This window comes from Leuciscus leuciscus, assembly GCF_965113295.1.
Source record: "Leuciscus leuciscus genome assembly, chromosome: 11".
NCBI classification, from domain to species: domain Eukaryota; kingdom Metazoa; phylum Chordata; class Actinopteri; order Cypriniformes; family Leuciscidae; genus Leuciscus; species Leuciscus leuciscus.
Window position 1 is genome coordinate 14466434 of NC_138735.1, and position 27818 is coordinate 14494251.

At 37.2% G+C, this 27818-nt stretch overlaps 2 long non-coding RNA genes across 7 annotated transcripts in view; both read left to right on the plus strand.

Annotated features, from left to right (window-relative positions):
• The window catches only part of LOC309509385, a 217691-nt gene that overhangs the window by 23953 nt on the left and 165920 nt on the right, over positions 1-27818 (plus strand). The gene's annotated exons all lie outside the window — the stretch shown is intronic.
• Positions 1357-22195, plus strand: LOC309509376. 6 transcript variants are annotated; one of them, XR_014209874.1, is made up of 4 exons: positions 1357-2227; positions 10391-10612; positions 11539-12625; positions 17777-22195. It is a non-coding gene; the product is annotated as an uncharacterized lncRNA (long non-coding RNA). The 6 variants fall into 6 exon arrangements; XR_014209877.1 differs by lacking the exon at positions 1357-2227 and having other exon boundaries at positions 7494-10612; positions 17777-17884; positions 19807-22195; XR_014209878.1 differs by lacking the exon at positions 1357-2227 and having other exon boundaries at positions 7494-10612; positions 17777-17880; positions 19807-22195.

Sequence of the window (27818 nt, forward strand, 5' to 3'; positions counted from 1 at the left end):
GCATTTGGCAGACGCTTTTATCCAAAGCGACTTACATTGCGTTATCCTATACATTTATACATAGGTATGTGCAATCCCCTGGGATCGAACCCACAACCTTGCGTTGTTAACGCAATGCTCTTACCACTGAGCTACAGGAAAGCTATATATATATATATATCTTGAAATATTAATAAATCTATAGTTTAGGGGTAGGTGTATCTGAACTGGATTATGTCACAGTAATCGACTACCACGGAAAAATATTAGTTGTGCAAACAGTTAGAAAACAACGGAAATGGCGAATAATGTGTCTAGACTTTGTGATCAAAATTGGTCAAAAGGATTACTGCATCACTTCACCCTATCAGATTGGAATTGATTTGTTTTTTTTGCAATGTGTATATCTAAAAAGTCTGTTAATGTGTTACCATTGAAGATCTGCTCTGATCGATCTTTTCTGTTCTTATTGACTTATGTTGGAATGAAATCAGACGGTTTAACATGCTTGCACTCAAGGATTTACAGGCTGTGAGAAGGGTGTGGTCGTAGTCTTTTTGCAGTAAGGGCATGTATGGAGGTCAGAGAGGATGGAGAAACACACTGCAGGGCTCTCTGCATTCTGTCAGTAAAACTCTTGGGGTTGTAGAGAGAGAGAGAGTTTTAGGGTGTGTCCTGTATCCATGCAGCAGTTCTGGATTGAGGGACAGAGTGCTGATGTTGAAAAAGAGTTTAGGAAAGCAGGTCGTGTAATGGGTGGGGCAGTAGCACCACTGAAATGCTTTTGAGAAAAGATGATGCACATATCATTTTGGTTTGGTTGATGTGTGAAATTTTGGGTTGCAATGAAATGTATCAGCAAAAAAAATATTTAAATGTGGATGGATAGATAGATAGACAGACAGACAGACAGACAGACAGACATTCACCAGCCACTTTATTACACCTGTCTAGCTGCTTGTTAACACAAATATCTAATCATCCAATTACATGCCAATGCATTTAGGCGTTTAGAGATGGTTAAAACGATCTGCTGAGGTTCAAACTGAGCATCAGAATGGGGAAGAAGGGTGATTTAAATGACTTGGCATGGTTGTATTTCTGAGTATTTCAGAAACTGCTGATCTACTGGGATTGTCATGCACGACCATATCTGGGGTTTACAGAGAATGGTCCAAAAAAGAGAAAATATAGTGAGCGACATTTCTGGGGGTAAAAATGGTTTTGGTTTGAACATTTGGTTTGTTTGTTTATTGATTTATTTTGCAAAATGGTCTTATATCATCCGCACATGCATTGATAACATAACTGCAATAAAGTAATAGCCTAGTTAACAATTGTTTACATAGGATCTATAACATCTAAAACATTTTTACTTAACATTTTCTTATATTGAAAATGTTAATTTCCTGTCATCTATTGAAATATCTAAAAGCCAGGTTTTTCCTAATATCTGTCATTATTAGCAGAAAACATTTTACACATGGGGAAAACCAATTGTTTAGTCAATAATTCAAGGTCATCTCGATTCTAAATTGTAATTGGCCTAAAAAGTAACATAGTGCTTGTAATTGTTTAACTATAGCATTTGTTACAATAAGGATTTAATTACATGTAAGATCATTGATGGCTCCTCATTACCATGCTAAGGCCGATGTTAACTTTTTTCTTTCTTTTTTTTATCTAGCATTTGTAATGAAAAATAGAAACCTACACATTCAGAAACTATACAACATGCCACAGGTGTAAAATCTTTAGTGAAAAATCTATTCCCTTAACAGATAGTCTCAAAATGTACCACAATAAATACAATAGAACGTGATAAATTCTGGTAAAGGTAGTCATGGGTAGTTTAAAAAGCTTTCTAATTTATGTTGGTGCAGAATGATGTTTTCTCCCTTGGGGGGTTACCTCCCCCAAACTGTGCCCCTGGTGATGCTAGAGGTCAAAGGAGAATGGCCTACGAGAATAGGAAGGATGAGAAAAAATTAACTACAATACATGAGGTAAGTGTGAAATTACAAAGTTCCTGTTAAACATTGTTCATTTGAATAGCTTTGCTAAAGTGTTTGGAGGAATATACTGCAGTTCTTCTGGTGGCTGTTAATTCTTTAAATGGCTTCAAAATTGTTATCAGTGAACTTCAGAACAGTTTTTGATGTAGTGAACTGTCTTCAAACAGGCCTATCTTCTCATAGCAGATATATGGACCTTTTTCTTCAGGTTTCACCTTACTCTAAGCCTTAAGGTATGAACTTTTTACTATTTCTATTGTTTATTTTTTAAATGAGCGGGCGACTGTTACATTTGTATGCAAGGTTCAAAAACATGTTTTTAAAAGAATAGTTTATGTAAAGTAAATGATGACAGAATTTAGATTTTTTTTATTTTATTAAAATGATAAAAATGATAAACCTACTTTCCTCTCCCTATTTATTTATTTATTTATTTTTAAATGTCATGGATTGGTGTGATCTCGTGTGGTAAGGGAATATGAAACTGTTACTATACGGTTTCTGAGAATTCACAAGCCAAGAAGAAGGACATGCTATCTCATGACACAAGAAATTGGTAAACCACAAAACTGTTACTTGCCAACTCTCACAACTTTTGGTATTTATTAAAAGACTTTGTGAAGAGGAAGGTCTTGTTCTTCTACAAGTCACATTCACATGGGTAGATATAGGAAAATAAAACGTGTTCCCATTCATAATTTTCACATCTGTCTGATGTACTGATTGATTTTCAATCCGGTACGAACATATTTGCTCAGTTTCAAAACCTAATGAGCTCCTAAATCACTTATATTTAATGATTGATGATTAAAAATTCAAATAAATTCAATTTAAATAAAGATTAATTCATTTTTGTCAATTAGTTTTGACAGTTGAAATTGTAAAAAAAAAAAAAAAAAAGTCTATGTTCTATACAAATCTGAGTTCTATGTATATCTATGCAAATTAACGATGTTAGCTTACATGTTAATGGCAAACTATTGAAATCAAGTCTCGCTTATGAGATTTAATTTAGGAGGCCGCATTAAGGGATGTTCACGCTGATAGTGATTAGCAGCAATAGACCCCTAGAAATCATTCATTTTCCATTAAAATAGCATATTTTTGTCTTAAAAAAAAACATTAGCAATGCAGCAAAGTTGAGACAAGTTGGAATGCGTACTCTAATTAATTGCCGTCCGTGTAAATGCACCTTTAGAGGACATGTGCCCATGTAGGGACCAGAGGTTCTGTCTATGTCATGTTGGTCTGATATTCATAATTATGTGATGTGACTGGGACTTGGCAAGGTCTCTGTTGTTTGATTGGACACTGAATGCCACAGAGGATGTGGTTTGACATGGGGCCCCTCACAAAGTGTCGGCGCTGTCAGCATATAGACAGAGGTGCAATTTACACTTCAACAAGACTCTCCTTTAACACCCACTCACTTATGGGATTCCACAACTGGGACTGTAACTAAGTCATAGTCTGTTTTTCACAGTTTTGTGAATATCTAGCTATCTAAAGAGTCTTATCATGTGAATAGTCCAAGTGCTAGTAGCACAGACGTTTCAAATAGGACTGTGATAAACCCACCTTGGCTAACGGCCCTTCCGCCGCTTTTGACCTCCACATGACAAGTGCTGCAGATAACATTACAGATGGGTGTTTTTACTATTTTGCTACTGTATTTAGTTTTAATTTGCATAGAATATCTATTCCATATATCTATTGCATATACTTAATCTACACTTTGTGTTGGATTTTAAGCTATGAACCAAACCAATTAGCTACAAGGTGAAATATAGCTGCAAGCCGCAATAATTGGGGTCAAGCCCAAAAAGGACCAATGAGACATGCAAGCATGGCTGTGAGCCTCAGTAACAATGAGTAATTAAAGACATTTTAGTCAAAATGGCAGAGATATCACAAATACAATCACTTGTAGTATGATTAACTTCCTTATCACTTTTGAACAATCGGAGGCACTGTTATCAAATTACTATAGAGTGGTCAGTGTGAGATGACAATGACACATACAAAGTTTGGTAGCAATGTGCCAAAGTGTAATATGATTAACTTCCTTATCCCTTTTGAACAATCGGAGGCGCTGTTATCAAATGATTAGAGTGGTCAGTGTGAGATGACAATGACACATACAAAGTTTGGTAGCAATATGCCAAAATGTTGCAGAGTTTCTGCCTCAGAATCAGCTTGGCATCATTTCTACAATTTCATTGACGTGTTATTCGAGAATGGTTTGGTCATTTGAAAAGCTTTATATATATATATATATATATATATATATATATATATATATATATATATATATATATATATATATATATATATATATATATATAAAATGAATAATTGACGACAGGCCGTTGAATTATTAGAAAAATAATGCACACCCGCGAAGCGGAGTGGCCGTTACCTCGGGTGTGCATTATTTTTCTAATAATTCAACGGCCTGAAGTCAATTATTCCGCTTATACTACAGTTACCACACCTCGAAACATTGTTCAGATTATGTATTTCAAGACGTTTGTAACGTTTTTGTCATTAAAACGCTCTTGTATGTAGGACTAATTCCTTACGCATCTAATCCCATGCCTCCGTTGCTAATTCCAAAACGTCATTTCAGAGTTAGTAACGGAGGTTTGAGCCACTGATAGCAGACTAATGCTGGGGACACACGACTAGCTGACACATTCTCTGACTGGTTTCATCGACTGCAGCAGATTTTAAACACAGACTTTGAACACAGACTGAACGCGCTGAACACGCGTTTGGGCATGATCAGTCATAAGTATCAAATTACATTCATAACCGGCCTTAAAGTGTGTTCCCGGCTTTATGCAGTTATTAATGCAGTTATTAGAGAGAGATGATGCAATAATGAGACAGAAAAGCATGTGCGTCAATATTATTATTTATTAATTAATTCAATTCGTTTTAATTAATTCGTTAATTCTTTTTTTTCTATTATTGACAGATGACAGTAGACTAGCCAAATAAATGAAACCAAAAGCCCTTTTAACAAGTAGGCCTATCAATAATTATTTATTTGTTAAATTATCTGCAATAAAAATCCGTGCTGCAGGACTATCCATTTATTAGCCTATATTCAGTTTAATTTTCTATTGATTATAGATAGGACTTTATAGTTTATTTATTCAAATTAAACAACATGTTTCTATTGATTGTGAAGCTAGACATTGAAAATTGCAGATCAAGCGCATGGGGCGAAATGCTTTTTCTTGTTATGAATTGTATCCTATTTTCCGTTATTACAGTTGACTACGCGAAGTGATATGGAACTGTAATGCGGTTAAGACCTGCCTGGAACTACTTTAGCCGTGCGTTTCCCTGAAAATAATGCACACCTTAGAACGTTCGTCAACCAATCAGATTCAAGCATTCAACGGCCCTGTAGTATAAATATATATATATATAAAATTATTTATTTATTTATTTATTTATTTATTTTGCATGGTCTGAAGAGGATCTGGGAAACTGCTGTGAAAATAAGTCAACCTCATCCAAAGTAGGCCTAAATGTTAATGTTTATTTTTACCACTAGGTGGCGCTGACCTGAAACATCTCAGGCTCCTTCAAGGCATGACGCTAATGACCCATACCAAGTTTCATAACGATACGCTGATGCATTCATAAAATACAGCATTTTAATAAAAAATTCTAAATGGCCGACGTTCAAAATGGCCGATATGGGAAAATGGGTATCATTCGACCGGGCATGTAGTACCAATTCTAACGAGACCAATTTTATGGGCAAACCACTCAGACGTTATAAGCAAAAATAGCATTTTATAAATAAATATATAAATATAAATAAGCTACAGCGTTGCAGAGATATAGCCTGGCGTCCACTTTGGTGTGCTCTTCGTCAAATGTGTTCACGCGTTATTTGAGAATGGTTGGGTTTATCAAAAAGCTTTTGATACATTTTTGCCAGCATGGTCTGAAGATGATCTGGATTGATTTTCGTGAAAGTCGGACAAACTGTCTATAGGAGGAGTTAGAAAAAGTAGGTTTTTCTGACATTTTTAAAATGGCGGGACTTTTTTCGGAAAATGGCTTCATAGGGTGCAATCAAATCAGCTTGAGCCAAGGAATCAGAATTCTAGCCCGGCCCCTTACGGTTCAAAAGTTTACTTAAATGTAAGTGAAAAGTTGGACAGTTAGTGGTGTTAGAGGGATTGAGTTAGAGACTCCAAATATGCTTTAGTGAATGTTTGGACTGTCCTCTATTTGTGTGCCAAATTTCACAACATTTTACCATATGGTTATATAAGTTGCTATAGACTTCAAGAGTGGAGGAAGAAGAAGAAGATGGAGATGATAATAATAAGAAAACTAATGGATACAATAGGTGCCATCACACCTTTGGTGCTTGGCCCCTAATTACAACATTACAAACTTTGATTTGATGCAAAAAAGTACTTGAAATCTGAACAGAAAGATAAAGGTTCAAGGCTGTACTCAACGGCTTTAAAGAGAGAATTACGTTGATTACGTAATTTTGTGGTGCTTCATGAGATTGGGCGGGTGCTAAAGAGTTATTTTTGTGCAATTTGCTTGTTGCAGTTCTCTTATTGGTATAGATTTATTTGCAGAATCATAGTTAATGTAGTTTTTCAGAGAGCATTCCACAGTCAAACACAATTATTTAAAAAATAAGTAAAAAATAATGCAGGATATAAAGGCTTCAACAAAACCATATACCAACCAATCATTAACAACCCCATAACTCCCAGTAGGTCTGTCTTTAAATGTTTATAATTTGTCATTAAAAAGCAATTCCTCTATGGAAAAAATGTATGGAACCCGACTGTTGCACTTTTTGGCTGAGAGAAATTGTTTATAGTCTATAAGTGTCTGATTAGAAATGATAAAAAATTGCTATGGTGTGCACAGTGTTTATTATTAATTATGAAAATATGACCCGGTTTCACAGACAAGGTCTTAGAGTAAACCAGACTTAGGCCGTAGTTTAATTGGGACATTTAAAGCAGCACTCAGTAACTTCGGGACTTCTTCGCTGTATTCTCGCTTTTTGCTCGCAGGTTTCTCTCTAGAGCTCCCCCCACAGCTTCGGAATAGATATTTGACAACACTGTCGTAAAAACTCGTTGTTGATTCTCAGACACCAGAGGCTATAGATCAACGACATCAAAGCAGATGGGACGTTCTTTAAAACGTCTTCTTCATTCGGGTTCGGACAGCGTGAGGGAGCGCAATAATGACAGCATTTTAGCAGATTTCTTTTGGCCGTAAAGCAATTGTTTACATCGCGAGACCTGATATCACGCGAGACTTCCTGACGCGGCGGCCGGCGGCCCGCCGGCTCAAAGTTGCAAGTGCGTATTTTCCGCTCACGGGCACCAGGGGGGTGCGAAACGACCACCATTCAACCCGAAATAAGTAATATAACCATTCCAATGACTCCGAAGCTGTTCAGTTAAGGTAAAAAAAGTTACTTAGTTCACCTTTAAGTAGCTTTTAAAAATGTTCCTTAGAAAAAGAAAAAAAACATTACTGGTGTGAATTTTGAGACAAAACAAGGACATTGACGTATTTACAGTTAAGACAGCTCAAACATGCATTTTAGTTTGGGGCTAAGCTTAAGCCTTGTCTGTCAAATTATGTTACTGAAGTCAAATAATAATGGTCAAATATTTCCCTTTCTTTATGTTTTTAGTTGGCTTTTTGGTTAACAAGCTAACTGCTCAGTCTATTAGCTTAGCATAGTGCTAATTTGATAAACTAGATATTGCACTACGTTTTTGACATTGGGGAAGGGGGTTAGGGGTTCTGCGGGGGATCTTGTACTTCTCCAGCGATTATTATCTGTTTCGAAAGGTCAGCATGTAATGGGGTCAAAGCTGAAATTGTTGTAGCTTGATGCTTTGCTCTATAAAGTACAATGCACTGGGGAATGTTAAGTCATCTGAGTAAATTTTCAATCTTCAACACCTCTACACAAAACTTCTTATTTCAACACTTTTGAATCCCAACAGAAAGACACAATGAAATAATAGCAAACAGCAGATGACATCTTTTCACAGAAAAACTGTTTTTGGTGAAGAGCCCACATAACCAATAAAGAGGTTAAACGGCCTCTGGTTTCACTGAAATTCATTTTGGGGGAATTCTGCTGAAGAGCATGAGAGAGACTGTGGGAGCCAACCTTGACAGCCAAACCACAATGCCCTTACACATTGCAACCCCACCTCTCCTGGGTGTTCTCTTCTAAGAATGACAACGGCTATCTGCTGATATCCCCTCAACGCTCTGACACTTGCAGACCCACTTCCTGTAATTCGTTGTATTAATCAGTGAAGCTTTCATGCAACAGTTAATCAATGATGTCAAAACTTCAACGGCTTTGCTCTGTACCAGTAAGGAATGCCACAATTGTGGTTTGCTTTGAGGAGAGGGTGATATAATGTTGTAAAATGAAAATTTACAATTGAGGTTCATCTTGCTTTTGGTTCACATAATCTGGAATGTTAGATCAGATGGTCCTCTAGCAGCAAAGATGATGATCATGACTGGCTAATTCAAACTCTGTTCCTTTTACAGTATAGAACCAGCGAAAAAAATAAATAAAGGTGAAGTGTGTAATTTTTGTGTTAAAATAATACATTTTAGGTTAACCCTTTCCCCGGGAATTTTCAATCATTTAGGAGACAACGCATCCCGGCATTGACGGAAATGTACATCTTTCCCTGTTTTCACTGTTATAAGCTAGGGGGACGCTATTAGGCATCTTCTGAAAGAGTACAGAATCCCTGGATCAAAACACAGGCGAAAAAGAAGCAGAAGCATTCAATAGTATATGTAAAATACATATCATCAACATTAAATGGCATAACATTAAATGGCATATAAATCAAAACTGCCTAACATTACCGAATGAAATGTTGACCCAGGACGAGGTATAGGACTGTGCAAGCTTCAGGGGTGTTGATAGACCATCTATGTTTTGATCATCATTCTGAATCCGATCTCAGCTTTTTGCTCAAAATTGCTTTTTTTATGAAACTTACCTACATTTAAGTGTTTTTAAAAAAGATTGCATTAAGCTAGAATAAAACAGATTTTTTTGTTGTTGTTGTTTAAAAGCAGAGGGTCTGTTCTTTCTTTTGATATATTGCATGTTCAGATATTCCTACAAAAAATATCCTGGGGCCTATGACATTTTTATGAAAATGACTAATAAAGCTGGCGCTGGCTGGAAACTAAAAAAAATAAATAATAATTTTTAAAAGATGGCAGGGAAAGATTCAATTTTCTAGTAAAGTATAAACACTCTGGTTTGTGGCATTATCAAAATACTATTAAACCAATAGCAGCAGTCTTGGCCCAATCAGATGGGGTGAGTGTTCTGTTTGAAATCGCACTTCACCTTCAATTTGATGCAAATAAAAAAAAGGTGTGAGGGACAGATATTACATCTGTTCAGTAGGTCTAAAACATTTAATTTTACAAAACGTTTTTTTATAAAAAATAAATAAAAAATAAATAAATCAAAGCATTGCAACCAATGGTGTGAGTTTGTGACAGGGCCAACTGTTTATCTGACCAATAGCAGACAGGGACAGTTTTCTGCCCGAGAAACCATTTAGAAAACAATCATTATTTTTTCAAATTCAATTTAATGTTGAGCGTGGCACAGAAATTACACTCTTCACCTTTAGTTGGACTGAAATGAAAACAAAGGTGTGAGGAACAGACATAAAGTCTGTTTAATAAGTCTTAAACATTTCATTTTAAGATTTTAGTCACCAGAGAAATGGTTGGAAAAACCTTTTAGGTGCATTGACAATATACTTCTGTCCTTTTCAGCCTTATTTTTCTTTGTGTCAAATTAAATATAACGTCTACCCAGATTTAGATTCATGAGTGGGATTTTTTTGGCCAATGATTGATTGTGTATACTTGTGTTAGTCAGTGTGTTTGCTGCTGTGCCTCTCTTTAGCTTAATTTTTTGTCAGTTAACGATGTGCCCAGACTAATTACAGCTCAGGTAAACAGTAGTACATCATTATCTCTGTCTAGGGAAGCAGGAAAAGTTTCCAAAATGACAGTGCGTGTGGGCTTTCGACAGACAGCCAATATACCTCACAGCTTCCTTAAGGCCTCTAATCTCACTGCTTTTGTCCTCCAGAAGGTCACAAAAGTGTTAAATACTTCCACGCTTTATTATTTTTCATTCTGCTAAAGGTCGGTAGCTGCGTATGAATAATTTAATTGAGGCATTTATAAACCAAGCGATAAGTTAAATGGCAATGGACAGTAAATCACAGACTTGACTTGGTCTAATACAGTTTTTAAAGAAGATCTGTTCCCTGCGAGTCCAATAACAAGTTTTCTTCCTCCTTCAGGAAATAGAGGGTGAACTTCAGATCTTTCCCACCATCCATCTTGCAAGAGTATGAGTTTTCTTCAAAGACTTTAAAGACCAGCCTAGAACGTCCTCAGATGAGTGATCTTTCTAAACCTGGCCAGGCTCAACTAGTCTTGGCTCAACCCTGCCTGACCTCACATGCCTTTTTCACACCAGTTGTCAGCACACATGCAAACGCCCTGCCAGCTTGCTAACAGGGGTGTGTGTGTTCATGTGTGCCATATTGATTTAGATGCGACAAGAGCTAAATCCTCTCCATCCCTTTCATGGGTCAGGGATGCCTCTCATCCATGACCCTGAGAATTTGTCATCTATGCTGCTGCTTCTACTCCCAACCAGTTTGTCATTTAGTTAAGGAAATATAAGTGGTCACGCTCAGTTTGTGCCCTGTAATCTTATCTCAAGGAGGCCTGTGTTTAAAGAAAAACTTTAGGAGCTGTGACAGACCCACCCAGACACCTCCTGTCTCAGATGTTCTAGTTACAGTAAAGGTGTAATTATGAAGCAAGTTCATTAAACATTCAAGAAATTGCAATTAACAATTCAGGTCTTTTTTTTTCACCTATTCATTTGAAACTGCTACTGTATTTATTTGTTTAATGCAGGACTCGTTTTATTTTAATTTATGTACTCCATGTTTAATCAATATGCCAAAAAATTACTCTCAGTTAAAACATGATAGTATATGTTGATAGTATAGTATAAGTGAAGAATATACTGGTTGCTCTTTAGCATTAAATTAAAATTAGGCTAACATTACTGAAGCGTTAAAGGAGGAGTTCACTTCAGAATTAAAATGTTCTGATAATTTACTCACCCCCATTTCATCCAAGATGTTCATGTCTTTCTTTCTTTAGTTGAAAATATATTAAGGTTTTTGAGGTAAGCTCAGGATTTTTCTCCATTTAGTGGACTTCAACTGGAACCAACGGGTTGAAGGTCCAAATTGCAGTTTCAATGCAACTTCAAAGGGCTCTACACAATCTAGCGAAACTATATATATATATATATATATATATATATACTTTTAAACAGAAAAATCATATATCATTTGATTATGCATTCTTTTATAGACTATAACTGAGTGTTATATTAAAGCCGGATATTTCTGGTTTCTTGTTACAGGTAGGCCTACCTTCCTGATCCACATCGAGAAAATTGTAGTTCTCAAGGAATACAATCTTGAGGCATCACACAGAACAGAATGCAACGAATGAAGAAGAGATGAGCCACTCAACTCTAAAGGTCTGTCCTTCCATCAATAACTGCACCAATAACTATGAATTAGAATTTGTTTGTATATTTGTAGTGCCCAGGCATTTTGTGTTTGAGACCTCTCATTTAATGCAAGCTGTTCCTTCAATATTAGCTATTTCTTTAATGCTTGGATGTCATAGTAGTGGCTTGAATCGTGGGTAAAGGTCAGAGTATTTCTTCACACTGTGGTTAGGAAGAAGGCAGCGACAGTTACTCGTCTGTCAAAAGCATATAAATCTTTGGGAGAGGCCTTGATGACTGTGCAAACTGTGTCTTGCGGCACTTGGGCAGCCATTTTGGATCTCGGTCACATCCGATTTCATGAATGGGCCACTGTAGGTAATGAAGGATGTGTGAAATCAGAAAGAAGCCAGCTCCCTAAAGCCGGAGAGGGTCTGGCCTGTGGATGGGCCTTCCTGTTTGGTGGTTGTCTCACTACTGGCTCTGTGTCCTGTAAGTTAACAGTTTCTATCAGAAAAGAGGATGTTAGACCACAGGGGGGAAGTGTGAAAAGGAACTGTATCATTTGAAAAAAGTGAGGGAGGGGGATTCAAAAACTGAAGCGCAAGCAGAGTTTAATCTTATGTACAATTATTAAAAGACAGTGAATTGTGAAATTCATGCCTAAATGATAACATACTTCCACCTTATGGTTCCGTTGTGTGTATTATGAAATATTGCTGAGCCCATTCATGTACTGTATCATGCAATCGGGCTCTGAGGTTTCTGCAACACTTCCCAAACCTGTGGTCCAACAAACTGATGAAGCAACTATTAATTGATAAACTCTTTAATTCTCTCATATTTTGAAAGCAACATTGCAGCTTCTACTTGTAACCCCGACGTGATCTCGCAACCAGACGAGCAACGTTTTTTTAGCGCGACATTCAACTTGATCCCTGCCCGGGACATGAGGGAGGTTTGATCTCCTTCTCATCTATCTCCAGCTGCTGTGGTAAGTAAATCTTTTTTTCCTTTTAGGAGTGTTGAGGGAAAAATTGTTTGCACTTCACATATAGACACATTTTTAGTACGGGTCAGAATATCCTCTGTTTAGACCGGAACTGAAAAATCCAATCCAGTTAAGCGACAAGGAATTAAATTTAAACTGGAGCAACAATGAAATAATATTGTGTTATTCTGCAGAGGGTGCGAAACTCAATTCAAAATACAAGAAAATTCCCACTGCAATTGTTTATTTGCTTCGTTGTAACGACCTCGAGACCATAACCGAGAACGAACAAACAATAGCAAATATCAAAGAAATCGAAAGATTGCGATCTGACGAATTACAAAAGTTAAGAACACAAGTCGAAGCGTTCGCGTATGAGCAACAGGGGTGGGCTAGACAGCGTGAAGAAATGACAACAAAAATGTATCAAATTCAAAGAAACCTTCAAACCGGCAGTAATTACATATCTGCTCTCGAAGATTGCTGCGATAAATCAGGGTTTCCAGTAGCTGCAGTTAAACAAGCAGCACTGGTTGAAACCTTTGAGCTAGAGACTCAAAATGATAGCGATGATGATGCCGCGTTAGGATACAGGCCACAGAGAGAAACTGAAGAACCAAACCTGCGAAGCCCAGTAAAGACTCGAACAAAATCGAATGACTTGCCAAAGAAATCAGTTAAAATCGTTGTGCTTAAAACCATGACGAATGCGGATGATGAAATCACAACAATCAGCCGCCCGTTAACATGCTAAGAATGCTACGAAGAAATTAGAGATGTATAGCAAATAGCTCTCCTCACTATCCCTGAGGAGCTCAGACCGAAACTAACCGCAGAGATGAAATTATCTACGAGCGTCTAAAACAGGCATTATTAGACATGAGGGGACCGACACATGCAGATTGGAGCAAAATATTAGATATCAAACAAGCGAGTAATGAGTCATTTGAAACGTACGCTGAACGGTTATGGGTAACATACAGAGAACACTCAGGCCTAGAAAATGCAAACCGCGACCATGATGCATTACTAGTTACTTGTTAAGAGCAATGCTGGCATCCCAGTTCAAAAGGCTTTATCAAATGGCGTCGACCCGGCTGAAAACACGTTCAGAGCAATAGTAGACTGGGTTTCAAGAATAGAAAACAGATGGAGATCAAAACCCCATAGCGTTGCGTCTGCACAATGGTTAACAGAAGGGAACAGCCCAGATACATTTAACCAAAGATCTACAAGCAAGATGCAATGCCACTATTGCAGAAAGTTTAACCATCTTATGAGAGATTGCCAAAAAAGAGAAAGAGATTTAAGAGTACGCTCAACACATTGTCAAAAAACTCCCTCTAGCGACGATTCTGAACTAGGGATGGGCATTCGATTAAATTTTCTTAGCCGATCGTCGGGAGAGTTAACGATCGACTATCGATTAATCATTAATATTTTTATATTGAAATTTATTATTTCTTTAACTTTTTATAAATTAAAAATGCAATGAAAATACAAAAATACAGTTTGTTTGTCCTCGATGAGATCTTTATTACAAGAAGATCAACTTGTGGCAGTGAAACTGGACGTTCGGTAGACTTGAAGATTCCTGCGGTGCTCTAAACCAGCGGAACCTGCAGCTGTCGAGAAACGCGCCGACGCGTTTTGCTGGATTTTTTTCACATAGCAGCAACATAAACTTAAAAAAATCCGTCATTTATGGTCATATAAATAAAATAAATACATGATTATAAACTATAGAGGGTCTTCTTTTTTTGTGTACACTCACATTAACATCAAAACCTTGTTTTTATTTTAAATAAATAAAATAAACAGGGTGCGCTTTCAGCTCACTCTGTCTCCGCAAAAATCTTTCTGAAACAAGTCTGGAAAATTAACTGCAACTCAGCGAATACTTATCACACAACCATGAAACATGCGTCTAAAGAAAGCTTTAAATTTCTACTTTTAAATAAAACAGTTCACATTCAAAACAAATATTCTCCTGCAATGTAATCTGTAGATTCTAGAAGAGCGTTCTCCCCAAGAACACAAGTCCGTTCCTTGCATTCTTGGTTTTGAGAAACAGCCATTAACTTTACAAACTCATAAATTTCTTACAATAAAAATAAAATAAACAGAAAATGAGATCAAAACAGTTAGGCAAAAACCAAACAAACAAACTAAAACTGACCTGCTCAAATGAACAAAGCAACAGCTTATAAAGGAAAAGAGGGAACTTTACATTCAACATATAACCGTCAATAAATCAAAATCAAATCAAACAGATATATAATAAATAAAGATAAGGAAAGCTAAATATAATCAAATATCATAAAATGTACAACTAAATAAATCAATTAATAAGACAGTAACGTTTCTTCCTCCCCCGGGCAATTCCAGCAAATGGTATGTTCGGGCGGAACCAATAACGCTTAAGTTCTGTTCCTGCCCGGACTCTAATCTTCGTCACGCCAGGATGCGGCTGCAGCGGACCACAGCTGTGTCCCAATGTTGAAGGCTGCATCCTTCGAAGGACGCAGACTTCAAGGATGCAGCCTATGCGTCCTCTGAAGGACGCACCATGTAGCCTTCCTAGGATTTCCTAATTGCGCAACCAGGTGTTCCCGATCACCGCTCCTGGCGCCAAGCAACGGTGCGAGAGGACAGCTGCTATCCTGATCATTCATTTTGATTAATGCCACATAGCTTGCATGACAGCACTACAAAAACACATAAAAGTGAAACCCCATTGCCTTATCTACTGCTTTTCTTATTGTTTGGGCTTTATTGGGTGAGTGATATTTCTTATAATACACAAGTGCAAATATTACAAATAGGTTATTAAACTAATAACGTTATTACCACAAGTTTTGCCTAAAACTACCTGATAAATGTAGCCACGCAATGGTGACGAAGGAGTTAAGAAGAAGTTTATAAGAAATTTTAACTCTGGTTTCGCTAGCTATTTGAGTAAATTAAAACATAATACTTAGCCTACATTTAAATGTGAATTTACTGTCCACCACCGATCTCTAGTCTCGGCCGCCTTTAAAAATAAATAAATAAATGCTGTCGTCAACGGCGCGCAATGACTTATGGGGTAGAATAGGCCGCTAAGTGTCCATTTATGTATCCTTCTTTTCACGGGGAAAAGAAGGGTGCATTTGGCGTCGCTTTTGAATCAGGGAAGCCTTCGTCGCGGCGCGATGACGCAACCGGCCTTCGAATACGGCCTTCGAAGGATAGAGAATTGCCACTTCATCCGTTTTCTGTGATCGGATAGCTATCCGGTCGTGAAAAGACCAAATCTAAATGCCCTCCGAAACGCATTCGAGACGGATTTAAATCCGATCGCTTAAACCACTTCAGGAGGAGATCTGAGACGCATTCCAGACGAAACTGGACAAGAGTAAATGCATCTGGTTGTTGAAACCACATATGTAAATTTGACTTATCCCAAAAATGATAAGAAATAAACGTGTGAGAGCGTGTTATAGGCTGTATGTCATGTTATATCCAGATATGACGACGCTACTTCAACACGCATCACCACAGATGAGCATCATCAAGCCAACGTGCAAACTATCGCAAATCAAAGTGAAAGTCATTCATCAACACACAATCATCTTCATTAAAAGTAAAGAACCGAAATTATCTTACCAGGGCTGTTGCCGCAATATCTTGTTGCGGTCTTTGATTTCGAAATTTTCGCTGATGATCAATAAAATGCAGCTCATATCAGTTGCTTTCGATGACGTGCAACAATTTAAATATGCATATAGCGTGGGAATTCAAGATCGGATTTATATCCGTTTTGCAAAAACACATTTATGTGACCAGGTGTAAATGGAATCGTTTTGATAAATCAGATAGCTATCCGATCTGAGAAAACGCATGAAGTTCCCATAGAACTTCTGCACCAGTCTACTGATTTCTGTTGAGAAAGATAAGCATGTTGACATGATCTGGGATCAGACGCGACCGCAACCTGGTGACAGCCAGTCCAGCCGCCGAAAACACCCGCTCTGAGGGGACTGACGTTGCCGGGATGCACAGGTACCTCCGCGCTAAAATTAATTCCATTGCTTCAAGACTCACACTACGCAACGCAACCTGCATTAGTTTAATCGATAACAAATAAACGTGATCGACGAAATTCTTAACGATCAATTATCGATCGTCGATTAATCATGCCCATCCCTATTCTGAACTGTTGAAACAATTAATCTCTGAGAAAAAACAAAACAGCCAAAATGGAGCGGCCTACAACGCGAGCGGAACGTCTGAAAAATACCATAACCATTAGGGATACGTGGCCTCCATCGCCGTAGGGAGCAGGTTAGCGTACTTATTGATTCTGACTATTCTTGCTCCTGTACAGACATTCCTTTAACCTTTAACCAACAAAACTATTCAGATCAAAGGCATCAGCGACACGTTAATGATTGCGACAAAAATACAGCCAATTCAACTTGATTTAGGCGTGACAGTACTGAAATAACCCCTCTGGTATTTACGTAATAACAGTGAAGGGACTGTGCTGGGAATGGCTTTGTGATTCACTTCTTTGAAAAGGAAATTGAGTTTTGCCTACCAAAAAACTGAATGAGCATTATGTCCATATCCACCCCAGATCCCATTCAACAGATGGTAAACAAACACGATTACACTTGGGCTACACATGAACATGACTGCGGCCTCATTGACTTGGACTGTAAGGGGAGCCCCCTCCCCACATACCGCATCAAACCAGAGACCGAGTCAGCTGTTCATGAAATTGTACAACAACTTGAAATCAGAAGAATAGTCCGGCGATGTAGTTCGACCACAAACTCTCTGTGTTTACCAGTACCAAAATCGAACGGTAAATGGCGTCTTTGTATTGATTATCAGCGTCTCAACAAAGTTTTGCCCAAGGCTACACCTATAGTGGCAAATCCATCTATGTTATTATCACAGATTTCAACACAAGCTTCTTGGTTTACAGTGCTCGATGTAAAGAACGGTTTCTGGTCCATCCCAATCAAACGCGCTGATCAGGGCATTAGAAGACACGCTCAATCCACTGACAGGGACCGGAAACATGATTCATTACGTTGACGATATACTTATCACGACCGAGTCACTGTCTTCTAACTGTCACTGTCTTCTCTTCCTGCCTTCCAGGTCGACTGCAGCGATCCCATGGAGGCCGGATGAAAGAAAAGTGTCCGGGCCAACGTGCGTCAGACTGGGCCAAAGAATTTCACTCGCACACAACCTGAAATGTGGTAGGTGGGTGTGGAAATACTGTGTATTGCATCCACACCAAAAATCACAGTCGTACCCAAACAGACAGCTACATGGCCTCCCGGTATAGTACCGAATCCAAATTGCACACCACAAATTTGCTGTAGTTCAGGTAGCACCCACCCACCTATAGGAAACATTTCAGGATACACTCGAGCACCAAAATTCATGCACAACCTCACTGCCTGGTATCAACTTAAAATAGATCCAGGTGACACAATAGACAGCATGTACCACTCTAAACGAAAACAACAACAATGGCAGGAACCCAAAATTGTGCTATCATGTAAAACAGGGGTCCCCAACCCGTGGGACATTTGGTACCGGGCCGCACAGAAAGAATAAATAGAAGTCATAATATAAGTCGCATCAGTCAAAAAATGCGTCATGAAGAAGAAAAAACATATATAGCCTAAGTCGCACTGGACTATAAGTCGAATTTATTTAGAAATTTATTTCACACAAAAAAAACAATGTTACAGACGGGACAGTTCTCCGTTACGGACATGAGGGCTCTGAAAGCGGCACTAAAAGACTGCTTTAAAACTTCCACAGAGACCTCAAACAGAAGCACAAAGCCTGTCTTTAAATTTAATTTCGTTTTGTATTAATTGTATCTTAATTTTAATCAATGTTTCATCAACCAATTGCCTGGATTTAATAAATAAGAAGTAAATATATTAGAAAATAGATAATCACGACACGGAGGCGCCGGCGCGTGAACTGGAGCTCGTCTCATAAATTAACCGAAACTCAGTGATAAGGTAGCCTACTTGCCTCACAGACCTGAGACATATATAGAAAGTTTGAAATGTCTACTTTTAAACAGAACAATTCAAAACGAAAGAAAACTGACTGTTCTCTGCTTAGGCCTATATAATTCGTATGAAATGTGCATTTCTCTGTGGCGCGTTCACTACTGCGAAGATCCCGAGTCAGCATCGTCAACTTCATCTTTGCAGCCGACACTGACACAGAAAACACTTGTTTATTAGTAAACAATTAAAATGTCTCCTGCTATATTTTACATATTCATAATCATTAATTTTGCTGGTTCTTTGTGACAGCTTTTAGGCTTTATTGGCAGCGCCACCCTTGCATGTTACATGAACGCATTAGCACCGAAAACATGGAGATTTTTTTCTTTTGGGGGGCATTTTGTTTGTAAACGTGAATGTGACTGATCTCAGGTACTGTACTGTATATAGCAATTACCTCTGTTTGGTGACCAAAACTGATGAGCTTGTGAACGTGAGACCCGCGTTAAACAGAAGACGTGAGGACCTCTGAGCGACATAGTTTCCTAATCTGAACGGGTAAATTATACTCAAAGAGTTAAAAAGAATAATCAAACATTTGCTCACTTTTAATGATGCTCGATATCATTAAAACCTTTTTCGTTTATGGAGTCAGATGAAATAACATACATACAGTATGAGAAAATCTTGTTGTGTTGCGTAAAAGGAAAGACAGTAACGCACAGAAACCTTCACCCATATTATTGGAGACCGCCATTGGACCTTTAAACGGGCTTACAATGGTGTTTGCTGTGAGTTTACAATTGGATGCATCATATTACTATAAAGATACACTTTTTTTCTAATCTGACTATAGAATATGTGACTAAAAGTATGACCAGTATTCAGGTTATTTTCTATATTTATCGACCCCCACAGACAATTGAGCCCACCCTACTCTGGAAGGTTTTTATTTGTAGCACTACACTTGAAATCTACATTCACATGGCAGCAACTCAATGCAATTAGGCATGAAGACATGGCCAAGACAATCTGCTGAAGTTCAAACTAAGAAAGGTGGTTTAAGTGAACGTGGCATGATTGTTGGTGATGATTGTTCAGAAACTGCTGATCTACTTGGATTTTCTCACACAACCATCTCTCTTACAGATAATTGTTTAAAAAAGAGAAAATATCAAGTTCTGCGGGCGAAAATGCCTTGTTGATGCCAAAGGTCAGAGCAAAATGGCCAGACTGTTTGAGCTGATAGAAATGCAACAGTAACTCAACCAAGGTCTGCAGAAGAGCATCTCTGAATGCACTACACCTCGAACCTTGAAGCAGATGGGCTACAGCGGAAGAAGACACACCGGTGCCACTCCTGTCTGCTAAGAACAGGAAACTTAGGCTACAATTCGCATGGGCTCACCAAAATTCAACAATAGATGATTGGACAAATGTTGCCTAATCTGATGAGACTCGATTTCTGCTGCGGTCAGAATTTGGATGACATGAAGGCATGGATCCATCCTGCCTTGCATCAATGGTTCAGGCTGGTGGTGTAATGGTGTGGATCCCCCACCATTTTCTTGGCACCTTGAGTATTGTTGCTGACCATGTCCTTTTTGACCACAGTGTACTCATCTTCTGATGCCTACTTCCAGCAGGATAACACACCATCTCACAAAGCTCAAATCATCTCAAACTGGTTTCTTGAATATGACAATGATTTCTCTATACTCAAATAGCCTCCAGTGTCACCACCAGGTCTCAATTCAACAGAGCACATTTGGTGGAATGGGAGATTTGCATCATGGATTGCAGCCAACAAATTTGTAGCAACTGCGTGATGCTATCATGTAAATATGGACCAATATCTCTGAGGAATGTTTCCAGCACCTTGTTGAATCTATGCTATTAAGAATTAAGGCAGTTCTTAAGGCAAAATAGCGTCCATTAGGTATTAGCAAGCGATACCTAATAAAGTGGCTGGTGAGTGTATAAGAGACAATTAACAGTCAGCTGGCCATTATTGTTACAATGCAAAGCAGTTCTTGTTTCTCCTGAATGAGTTTATTTTTCTATTTAAAACTGTCTGAATGTAAACGCCACCATTCAAAAAAATCTAGGTTCAATACGATTTTTTATGCTTTTGAAGAAGAGTCTTATGTTCCCCAAGGCTACATTTATAAAAAAAAAATACAGTAACAGTAATACAAAATTAAAATGAATATTCAGTAAAATGAATATTGTGAAATATTATTACTATTTAAAATTTAAAACATTTAAAATGTTCTACTTTAATATGGTATAGTCTGTTTTAATATGTAATTTATTCCTGTGATGGCAAAGCTGGGGGTTAGGATTCTTTGATGAATAGAAAACTCAAAGGAATAGCATTTTGAAATATATTTTGTAACATTATAAATGTCTTTGTCACATATGATCGGTTCAGTGTGTCCTTGTCTTAAAAAAAAGGGCCTTAGGTGGACTCCTACACTTCTTTTTTTCGTGTTACAACTTAATAGGAGGAATTTCCTCACAAATATACATTTACCCAAATATACGTTTAGGGCCTGCAGGTGGAGTAGTCACACCAACTTTGTTCATTCATTTCCTCCTTACCCTTTCTATATGTTTCTCTATTTCCATCTCTCTCACTCTGTCTCTCTCTCTGTCAGTCTCTCTGGTCTGGTCTATAGGGAGTCGGGAGCCTGGAAAACACTGATTCAGCGCTAACACATACATTCAGTCACTCAGTAGAGTAACACACACAAATGAAACTGATGCTTTACACACATCAGTGTGAAATCTCCATAAGTCATATAGGGACTCGTAACACCGCACTGATATTCTATCATTTACATTACAGTGCCAGCTGCCATGCAATCTGTCCTCACTTGGCCTCATGTGATATTATATCTTAAACAGTTTTATTAACGCTGCCAAAGCAATCATGTGTGAAATATAGGATGGATAAATAAAGTAGCGATGCTGTCAGTTATGTTTCACAACAGTCAGTTTGTTGATGTATTGGTATAGGTGTACATGTTAGTGGTTGGATATTTCAAATTGTAAAATTCTCAAAATTCTGATTGTAGTTATCATACAGCATGACCAGTGTAGCTTGATTACTGAAACTAATGACTTTTATGAGCTGGTTATTTTAATGAATAGTAAAAAAAAAAAAAAAAAAAAAAAAAAATACTGATTTGACATTATCAAATGATATTAACATACCCTAATATGCAGATGTTTCCAAATTTTTTTTCAGTCGTATCCTTCTGACATAAAATACATGGCAAAAAACATTTAAAGTAAATATTTTAATTTAACAACACATTTGCATGTTTACAATTCTCTAATGTCTGTTATGGTTACATGACCATGCAGTAAAACTAATAAAATATTTCAGCTTTTTTAGTAAGTGTTTTATTTTTGATTGTTTTTATTTATATTTATTTTTACCCCAGCCGTTTCCTCACGAACACAGTTTGGGAAACCCTGCCCTAATGAATTGGAATTGAATCAAATCAAAATAAACTGGAATTGAATTGAACTAGGTTCGTATGGAATTGAATCAAGAGCTTTTGAATTGGAAATGAATTGAATCATGATGTCTGTGTGATGCTTCTGTGTTTGATAAAACCTAAATTTGTGTAAAATTGTATTGAAAAAATATTTGAAAACAACATGTATGTATGTATGGCTTTTGTGGCGCTAAAAATCTCAATCTTTTGTAAAAAATTTTATTGCGACTTTTTATCTCACACATGATATCATGAAATTTCTGAATTTGTTTTTGAGCATCACAGTCTGAGGCTTGTTGTGAGCATATCATACTGATTTGTATCTGATGAATCACGTTTTTGGGAGTGTGAGACAAAGTGTGATATAGGAAAGCTAAACGCACATAACTAGTGAGACAGACTAAATGTCAAATAAGATGTGAAAAGGAGAGCGAGAGACACTTTTAAAAGAAAGACAACTAAGACACCTTTTATAGTGGTAGTTTCATCTAATGCTGCATCTCAGCCACACCTCATCCCTGCATCTCACACACACACACACACACACATAGAAATGCACACACAGCAGCAGCAGTGAGCATGAATAATGCAGTCAATGCTGTGTCGACACGCTCATCGCATGTTTTATTCATCACTCCCGGTGATGTCGTAGGCCACAGCTCCGTCGCAACGTTGATTTCGTCTGAGACGACTGAGCCTTATCGCTGTATGTCGTTCCAGAGACTGTTAGTTTGACCTCAGAGTCCCTTTGTATCCCTCTCCAGGGAGATTTGGTGTGACTTTAGTGTCCCTTTCAGCGTGAAGGATCAGAGGCTTCTGAGGGCAGAGGAGTCACGCATGTATTCATACAGCAGAGCTCAAAGTCAATATCTGCTGTCACTCCTCCCAAAGTCAAAGGCGTGATGGAGAATTTTTTTTTTTTTTTTTTACTCAAGGGTCAAATCCCAAGGAAATATTCTGGAATGCGGAAGACACAGAAGCTGACTCACTAGTTGAACAATCTGCACCCTCAAATCCACCATCATCGACAAACTTACAAATACGTTGTCTTAAGTAAATAAGGTTTATTTATTAAATTGGCCTAAATAAATTAATAATCATACTTAGTTACAGATGTAATCGCAACTCATTTTAAACATTATTTTAGCATATTTAAATCTATTTCCGCAGATTTCCCCCCTCAAAACGGTGCAGAAAACCTAAAGAAAATATGTAGATCCTTTACAGACCTATCCTATCATTTGTCTAGCAGTGCTAAATTGTGAATAATTAGATTTTTTAAGGAAATGTGAATGACTCTTGTTCATGTAAAAATAGTTGATAATATTGATTTGAAATATAATAATATTTGATTTTTGTTCAAATCTAAAATGAGCAATATTAAAAAGGATGCCTGACTTAGCAATTACCACATAAAATTGGACAAGATTTGCAAAAACTGAAAAAAGTATAAAAAAAAGTAACTTTATTTCTTGTGATGGCGAATATATACTGTATCTTGCAGATGTGACTTTCTTGTAATTTGCTACTTTCTCATCTCAAAATGTGATCTTATATCTCACATGTTATTTTTTTATCTTACTGACTTTATTTCTCAATATAGATTTTTTTTTTTTTTTAATTGTGACTTTTTATCTCACAATATGATTTCAAACTTTATCCAGCAAATTACCTTTTTATTTATTTAATGTTATACCTGTATTATTAAGGCATAAACAGATTGAAAGCTAAATAAGTCATAACATGTCTGCATTTATTTCAACTGACCACAAACTAACAACCAGCTGCCGCTAAATATTTTGTACACTCGACATATGCATGACTGGTTTCAAAACAAACACTTTTTCCTTGTTTAAAAACAGAACGCAACTTCCAGTGGCACTGCTTTGGCTTTGAAGGTTGACAAAGCAAATTTATCACATGACAGTTTGTCTGTCCCGTCATGCACTGTTCTCTGCTGTGATTAATGATCACATAGATGAGTTCACATCAATGGGGCAGCAACAGGTGTCTAGACTTTGATGTGTGTGTGAGCATGTGCAGATGCACACAGAGATGCTTCCTTACACGCAATCACTCTGAGTGTTCTGGCTGATCTCGTGCTGACAGCCGTGTTGTTATTTTGCATTATGTAACATGCAAGTAGTTTGTTTATACACAACAAATGCTGCCAACGATCCTTGACCTCCATTCTTAACCGCCACACTGGAAATACAAACAAACAAAAAAATCAGGGACATTTCAACACGTACAAAACGCCAAAGTGTACTTAGTGTTTCGAATTATCAGGTGTGTTCAAAAAAGGTCAAAGGTTAAAAAACAGACCCCGAATGTTTTGTCAGCAGAACCCTTTTGACATAAAATATTTACTCCCTGAGATTTTAATCATTTATAATTGAACACATTTGCATGTTCATGGTCTCATGATGTGCAGGTAGACAAATAAAAATATATATATTTTTTTTTTTTTTGTATGTTTTATTTTTTATTTTTTTTTTAAATGTATTTCAGCAGTTCTCTCACAAACCCCTAGTTTGGGAAACCCTGAACTAACAGAGTTTGATCTTTTCACGTTGTGTTTTCCGGCAGGAAGACGAAGATAGGTGATCGCAAACACAACTAAACGTAACGGTGATCGGACAGAGAATGAATGTGAGGGGACCAACTTATATACTGTAGCAAACACAAATGAGGATGATTAATAGAACACAGCTGACACATTAACTTACAATGAGGAGCGGGGAAACTGAACATAATGAAAACAAAATAAAAATCCATGATAATGTAACTAACTGAACATAATGTGACAGATCTTGAGACTAACTGAGACCACTAAAATGTGACCTTGGTCCAGATCTTGTTCTCAGCTTATGGTCCTTAACAAGACTACAGTCTATTACTAATAATTGGAATAATTATTGGATTGATTGATTAACTGATTGATTGATTTCTTTATTTAAAACGCTGTTTTATTTAGGCATTATTATATTATACTTTCTTTATAAATATGTAAAATGCCAGTTTTAGGTGAAAAATGTTATATGGAAAATAAGGCAGAAACATAATGCATGTTTAAATAGTTTGAATTTAAAATATAATTGTATCTATAGAAATTAAAATGACATCTGGGTCTTGATCTAGATCAATGGGGTGGGGTTGTATTATAATTGGTCTGGATCTTAAATGGTCTGTTTTTTTCTGGATCTGGGGGTCTGAATCTGGATCTTATAGAAGTTTGATACTCCACAGCGTGACCTTTTAGTTCAATTAAAAGAACGCTAACTTAAAATCTGCATGATGGAACTGTTGCAGTAAAATGGAGTAGATTGCATATTTTTTTTACATTTTTGATGTGTTATATGTTGAATTAAGTTTTAAAAAAAGATGCCGCAGAGTATTGACGTAATTTTGTCCTTAGAAATTTGACATGCTAGTCTGGGTCATAGGGTGTTGGTCTTGGTCTGGGTCTTGTGGGCTCTAGTTTTGATTCAGATCCGAGTCTTGGAGGGTCCAGTGAACAATTTTGTTAGAGACTGAATCTTTTCACAGCTTGAACTGGCACCTGAGAGAGAGAGTGCTCAGTTTGTTTGTACATGAGTCATTATTCACCTCAGATCATAACACAGCTTCAATGAAAGTGTGAAAGCTTTCTTACCAGAGCACAAGTCTCTACACTCAGCTGTCATTTGGCCTACTGTAAAACCTCAACTCTCACCTACATGTCTTAAATGGGCACGGCATGTTTGTGTAGAGTTTAGATTACTGGCAGTGTTGATATAATGTTTGTAAAGCCGGAAACTGGAACAAAGTGATAGTGAATATGGGTCACAAACAAGGTGTGTTTGTATTGACAACAAATGAGGGATAATGGAACCACAAAGCAGAAAGCCTGTGTTTACAATACAAACATAATCGCTGAATATGACGGAAGATATTTTCTGCTTTATTTCAGTAATGAGTCATTTATGAGTTTATTTGACAACAGTAGTGACAGACCGTATTTTTACCCATCGATGAGTGGACAGCCAAATGAGGGAGATGAGCAGTGAAAAGAAGGAAAGGTGAAAGGGTCAGCAGATAAAAAGGTAAATACAGATAAACAAACCACCTGCTAAAAAAAAAAAAAAGAAGAAGATTTTCTGTTTGTTTTTGAGTCATATTTTTAGATTACACACTCTATTTGAAAGGAATAATCAATTTACCAAGCTTCCTTTCAGGGTCAGTCAGTAACACAACCATGTGTCATTTTGCTCAAAGGATATAAAACATTAATTCGCAGCGTTGTACCGTTACTAACTTGTGGCTGTGATTATATAAAAAAAAAAAATTCTGTGACATTCAACAACATTTCACAGATATTGTTGATAGTTTGATCCTGGTATTAAGGCATTTCAAAAGATACACACACTTTTGATATAATAAAAACATATTCAAAATTTTTGCCTGTTTTTATTGTTTATACTTATGGTATGTATTTATATGCAACATTTAAAAAAAAAAAAACTTGTTGGTACTTTTGGATACAAGCTGAAACGTACAATAGGGACATATTGACAGCATTTAACTATCAATCAACTACAGTGCACTTTTATGATAATTTTATGGTCCGTTTGTGTTCATGGTGTCTTTTTTGTTGTTGTTTTTGAGTCACAGTATATAAAAAAAAACCCTGCTGTGTCCCTTAGCAAATAATGTATTATGAGTACGTTTAAACAATTACAACATTTTTATTCATTGTAAAATTTTAAAGTGTAGTCTTGTTTAAAATTATATAATCCTTTCAAACGGGCCAACTCCAAATGAATAAATGTGACTGATCATAAAGATAATAATAGCAGAGAGCTTAGTCTTCCCCTGGCCATAGACTGGAGAGCATGGAATTTTCTCACTCAAACCACTGCCTGCTGCCCATAACCGCTGGTCTAGGATCAGTTTTCTCCGTAATAATAGCATATTGGCGAAACAGATTTGGCAAACGCTCCAGTGCTTATCCAACACGATCTCAAGACAATTTGTACGTATTTTACCAGGTGGCTAATTCGTACGAATTACCTACCCCTGACCCCGCCCCTAAACCTACCTATCACTGGGGTTTAGACAAATCGTACGAATTCGTACGAGTGAGGTCATACAAATTTGCATGAATTGGTCGTGAGATAGCGTTGGCCTATCTGTGTTTGCGTCAGAGGTTTCTATTTACAATGCTTTTGAGCATTGAGCAATGTAGCCATTTCTTGAACGCTTATCAGAGGTGATGTAATAACTTATAATGTTTTATGCAAACATAATTAAATGTATATAGCCTACGTGTGTAATTCTACGTAAAAATCCATAATAATGGTAATCATTGAAAATACTGAGGTGTTGCATCTCTAGATTTTTGTCATTTAGTGCTTTTCGTCTCTTACTTACAGACAGTATTTGTCTTTGTCTGGCCGTTGCAAAAAACCCATAATTCTCTTTCTGCCTTTGTGGCGTATGAAGAGGCCTCCATCAGTGTCTCTCATTGCATATGAGCCTCAAGTGCTCCACATGAGAAAGCCTGAACATTCAAGTATGTCACGGTCTCTTTGAAATCAGGCAATGAAGGATCTCCTCAGGCTTTTAACGTTCTTCAGGCAGGTCGGGCAGAAACAACACCAGGCTGTTTCC